Genomic DNA, 5,938 nt, shown 5'->3' with positions numbered 1-5,938 from the left:
AATCCAGCTCAATCCCACTGGCCGCTTCGTCCCCATAGCCCTGCATTGTTGTCCTCCCCAAATAGTCATCTACTTCTCTCTTAAAAGTTGTTATTGAATTGGCTTCCACTACCCTTTCAGATAATCCATTCCAGTTTCTAACAACTCGCTGTATGAAAAGTTTTTTCCTAACCTCCCCTCTGTTTCTTTTAACAACTATTTTAAATCGGTGTCCTCGGGTTACCGACCCACCCGCCAGTGGGAATAGTTTCTCTTTGTTCACCCTATCGAATCCCCTCATAACTTTGCAAATTTCTATTAAGTCTCCCCTTAACCATCTCTGCTCCAAGGAGAATAATCCCAGCTTCTCTCGCCTCTCCTGATATCTGAAGTCCCTCATTCCTGGTACCATCCTGGTCAATCTCCTTTGCACCCTCTCCAATGCCTTGACATCCTTCCTAAAGTGTGGGGCGCAGAACTGAACCCAGTCTCTCGCTGAGGCCTAACCCGTGTTTTATATAAAGGTTCATCATAACTTCCTGACTTGTGTACTCTATGCCCCTATTTATAAAGCACAGTGTCCCATATGCTCTTTTAACAGCTGTATCTGCCTGTGCTGCCACCTTCAGAGATTTACTGATATGAACCCCAGGTCTCTCTGTCCCTTCACCCCCTTTAAGACTGTACCATCAGCTTATATTGCCTCTCCTCATTCTTCCTCACAAAATGCATCACTTTGCATTTCTCCACATTAAACTTCATCTGCCCCGTGTCTGCCCATGTTACCAGTCTGTCTATGTCCTCTTGCAGTCTGTTACTATCTTCCTCACTGTTTATTACTTTTCCAGCTTCGTATCATCTGCAAACTTGGGAATTGTCCTCCCTGTACCCGAGTCCAGGTCATTTATATAGATCACAAACAGCAGTGGCCCCAATACCGACATCACTGCACACTTCCCTCCAGTCAGAAAAACAACCGTTCACCACCACTCTCTGCTCTCTGTCTCTCAGACAGTTCTGTATCCGCTGACACTGTCCCTTTAATACCGGGGCTTCTATTTTGCTACAAGTCTCTTATGTGGTATTTTATCAAAAGCCTTTTGAAAATCCATATAAACGACATCAACTGCACTACTTTCATCCACTCTCTCCGTTACTTCATCAAAAAACTCTATCAGGTTTGTTAGACTTGATTTACCTTTAACAAATCCATGTTGACTGTCCTTTATTAACCCATATTTTTCTGAGTGAAAATTTATTTTGTCCTGAATTATAGTCTCTAGATGTTTCCCCACTACTGGCGTTAGGCCGACTGGCCTGTAGTTCCCGGGTTTATCCTTCTGCCCCTTTTTGTACAGTGGAGTAACATTTCCAACTACCGTGGTGTCCAAGGAGGATTGAAAGACTGTGGCCGGAGGCTCCGTTATTTCCACCTTTACTTCCCTCGGTAACCTAGGATGCTTCCGTCCAACAGGGTGACTTATCTACCTTGAGCACTGACAGTCTTTTTAGTACCTCCTCTCAGTTTATTCTTATCTAATCCAATTTCTCTCCCCTCTCCTCCAATACTGTGGCATTAGCTGCATCCTCTTGTTTTGTGAAGACAGCTGCAAAGTCCTCATTCAGTACATCAGCCACTCCCTCTGCCTCCACAAGAAGATTTCCTCTTTGGTCCCTAATTTGACATTTATCACAAACCTCTTTTTTCTGTTTTATTTTCATCCCAATTTCCTTACTCATCCAGGGAGGTTTGGTTGCCCTCCCCTTTGTGGGAATGTATTTGTTCTGTCCCCGAACTATCTCCTGCTTGAAGGTTTTCCATTGCTCGTTAGCTATTTTATCTGCCAATCTTTCTTTCCAGTCCACCTTGGCTAGGTCCCTTTTTAACTCACTAAAATTAGCCTCTTCTGGTTGAGAATCTTCACCTTTGATTGTTCCTTGTCCCTTTCCATAAGTACTCTAAACCTAATGAACCCTGTTGTCCAGATGCTCTCCTATTGAAACCTCCTCCACTTGCCCCACTCCATTCACCAGAACTAGACCCAGCACTCCTTCCTTGCCTCGCCAGTACCTGGACGAGGGACAACTTTCTCCAACTCAACATCAGCAAGATCGAGGCCCTCCTGATTGGCTCGCGCCAGCGCCTCCGCACCTCGGGCGCTGGCAGCATCAGCCTCCATGCTGCACACTCAACCTCACTAAGCCAGTCAGGGACCTGGGGATCTTGATAATAATAATAATATAATAATCCTTGCATTTGATATAGCGCTTTTCACGTCGGGAGGACGTCCCAAAGCGCTTCACAGAACACACTGTAAAGTGAATTGACTGTATATTTGTGGGCGAACGCGGCAGCTAATTGCGCACAGCAATGTCCCACAAACAGTCGTAGATTGAAAATGACCAATTTATTATTGTTTTTGGTTTTGGAGGGATTATTATTAGGCTCTGTGTGGAGTAAGGAAACTTGCCCAAGGTTTCGCCCTCTGCCTGGAATTGAACTCAGGTCTCTCACTTGCAAAGCGAGTGCTCTAACCACTGAGCTACAGGACCCTGAACTGTCCTTTCTCCCCCACATCTGCACCATGACTGGCACTGCCTTCCACCAGCTCCGCAGCATTGCCAGACTCCGCCACTGCCTCACCCCTCAGGCCCCCAAACCCTCACCCACACATTCATCACATCAAGGCTCAATTATGGAAATTCCCTCCTTATCGGCCTTCCCAACTCTTCCCTTCACAAGCTGAAGATCATCCAAAACTCTGCAGCTCATCTCCTCTTGCGCACCAGGCTCCATGACCCCATCACCCCCACTCAACCGACTACACTGGCTCCCCATCCACCAGGGGATCAAGTTCAAGATCCTCGTCCTCACCTTTAAGGCCATCCATGGCCTTGCCCCCTCCTACCTCTCTGACCTGCTGCCTCTCTACCAACCTGCCCGCTCCCTCCGCTCATCAGGCTCCAGCCTGCTCCATGTCTCCCGCCCGACCCGCCCTACCATTGGTGGCCGGGCTTTTAGCCTCTCTGTCTCTACACTCTGGAATTCCATCCCACGGTCCTTTTGCCTCGCTTCTTCCCTTGCCTCCTTCAAGGCCGGTCTCAAGACCCTCCTCTTGGATCATGCCTTTGGTTACTCTCACACCTCTCTGCCTTCCCTCACCAATAATAATAAATTGGTCATTTTCAATCTACGACTGTTTGTGGGACATTGCTGTGCGCAATTGGCTGCCGCGTTCGCCCACAAATATACAGTCAATTCACTTTACAGTGTGTTCTGTGAAGCGCTTTGGGACGTCCTCCCGACGTGAAAAGCGCTATATCAAATGCAAGGATTATTATTATTATATAAATCCAAGTTGTTTTTGTTTGATTAACTGTATGTTTTGTGGGCAAAATGCAGCAGCCAATTGCACACAATAGTGAACAACACAGTCGTGGATTAAGTAACCAAATGATTATTGATTTTTTTTAAGAGGCTATACCAAATTTATTATTTCTATTCTATGGAGTATCTTGTTTATCTGTAACAAACTCCTCTCCCATTACTCTTCGCTCCAACTCCTCCCTCCTCCTCTCCCCTCACTCAAAAAACCTTCCCTGGATCCCTCAAACCCCAGCCACTACCGCCCTATTTCTAACCGGCCCTTCCTCACAAAAGTCCTAGAATGCGTCGTTGTCAACCAACTCCGCGCACACCTCTCCTCTCACTCCCTCTTCAAACCCCTCCAGTCCGGTTTCCGCCCACAGTAGAGACTGCACTTGTGAAAGTCACACACGACATCCGCTCTATCTGTAACCAGCGCTCCCTCTGCCTCCTTGTCCTCCTGGACCTCTCCGCGGCGTTTGACACAGTCGATCACACCATCCTCCTCCACCGCCTTTCCTCCATTATCCACCTCAGTGGGACCGCACTCGCCCGGTTCGAGTCCTATCTCACAAACCACCAGCAGTACATCTGCACAAACGGCTTCTCCTCCCGCTCTCACCGGGTTACCTGCGGGTACCCCAAGGATCCATCCTTGGCCCCCTCCTCTTTCTGATCTATCCCCTCTTGGGGATGTCATCCGCAGACATGGGGTACATTTCCACATGTACGTGGACGACACGCAACTCTATTTTCCACCTCTCTGTGTGACCCCCCCAGTCCCCTGATGTTCTGTTCTGCTTGTCAGATCTCAGGGGCTGGATGAGCGCAAATTTCCTTCAGCTAAATGTTGACAACACGGAAGCCATATTCTTTGGCTCTCGTCAACATCTAAAATCACATAGTTCTCACCTCCTCCACCTACCCAAAGTCTCCCTGGAACTCTTCAAACCCGAACACAACCCAGGCGTCAGGTTCGACCCCCAATTATCCTTCCTCCCCGACATCTTGTCCCTCACCAGCACCGCTTTCTTCCACCTCTGACGCATCGCCCGTCTCCGCCAATACCTCTCTCCGAAATCCACTGAAACCCTGGTCCATGCCTTTGCCACCTCTCGGCTGGACTATTCAAATGCCCTCCTCGCTGGTCTCCCCTCCACTACCATTCATAAAATCCAGGTCATAAAAAATTCTGCTACCCGTACCAAACGCCGCTCCCCAATTACCCCAGTCCTTGCCAGACTGCACTGGTTGCCTGTCCCATAGAGGATCGACTTTAAGATCCTAACCCTGCCTTCCACCATCCTGGTAGTAGCGTGTGCATGTTGTGTCCCAAACTATATAGCGTATCCTGAAATATTATTTCCTAACAGAAATCTATCTAATTTGTTCCCTGGGGAGTTTGTTCCATACATTTACTACTCTTATTCCCCTGAATCATTTTGGTTGCCCTCCTCTGTATCCTCTCAATTACTACACTATCCTTTTTATATTGCAGTGACCAGAACTGCACACAGTGTCCCCTCAGGCGCTGACAGCATTGCCATCCATGGATGCACACTCCACCTCACTGAGCCAGTCTGGAACTTTGGCATCTTGTTTGACCCTCAACTATTGTTTCTACCTCACATCAGCGCCATGACCCGTTGTGCCTTTCCCCACCTTAGCAACGTTGTCCAGGCTCTGCCACTGTCTCACACTGTAGGCCACCTAATCCCTCATACACACCTTCATTACATCCAGGCTTGACTATGCACTCCCTGTGTGTCGGCCTCCAACTCCTCCCTCCTCCTTTCCCCTCACTCTCCTCTCCCCTCACTCTCCTCTCCCCTGACTCTCAAGTCGTGGATTGAGTTACCAAATTATTTTTTTTTGAAGGGATTATTATTGCCGGAAAAGTGATCTGCGAATCAACTAAAAACTGAGTTCCTACTTACTGCTAGGTAAACAGACTCATGTGGAGTAAGGAAACTTGCCCAACGTTTCACCCTATCTAAGAAACTATAAGACTCCATGATATATAATACCTTGCAGTATATATCAACCCTTAGGTCCTCTGGCACCACCCCGGTATCCAAGGAGGATTGAAAGATTGTGGCCACAGCCTCTGTCATTGCCACCCTTACTTCCATCAGTAACCCAGGATGTATCCCTTTTTAATTCACTGAAATTAACTCGACTTCAGTCAGTTAAAAAAAATGACCTAGCCAAGGTGGACTAGAAAGAAAATTGGCAGGTAAAAACAGCTAACAAGCAATGGAATGTCTTCAAGGAGATAGTTCGGGGGCAAAACAAATACATTCCCACAAAACCACAGTCTCACAAGATTAATGCTCTCAGGATTTCATACTCGCTCTCCTCTCCCTCCACTCTCTTCTCTACTCATTCCCCTCATTCTCCTCTCCCCCTTCTCTCAATGCCTGCTTTTCGGATGTTGGTGCGTGCAAATTGATTGCCGCATTTGCCTACAAAGTACACGGTCACTACATTTACAGCAGCTTTCTGGAGTGATTTGAGTGTTGTTGGCATTAAGAGAATTATCCCAATGCTCTATAAATATGATGTGTACCATTTGTTGTGCTTGAATTGCAG

Source organism: Callorhinchus milii, unplaced genomic scaffold (genome assembly GCF_018977255.1).
Source record: "Callorhinchus milii isolate IMCB2004 unplaced genomic scaffold, IMCB_Cmil_1.0 Scaffold14, whole genome shotgun sequence".
Taxonomy (NCBI): domain Eukaryota; kingdom Metazoa; phylum Chordata; class Chondrichthyes; order Chimaeriformes; family Callorhinchidae; genus Callorhinchus; species Callorhinchus milii.
This window is presented reverse-complemented; position numbering follows the sequence as displayed.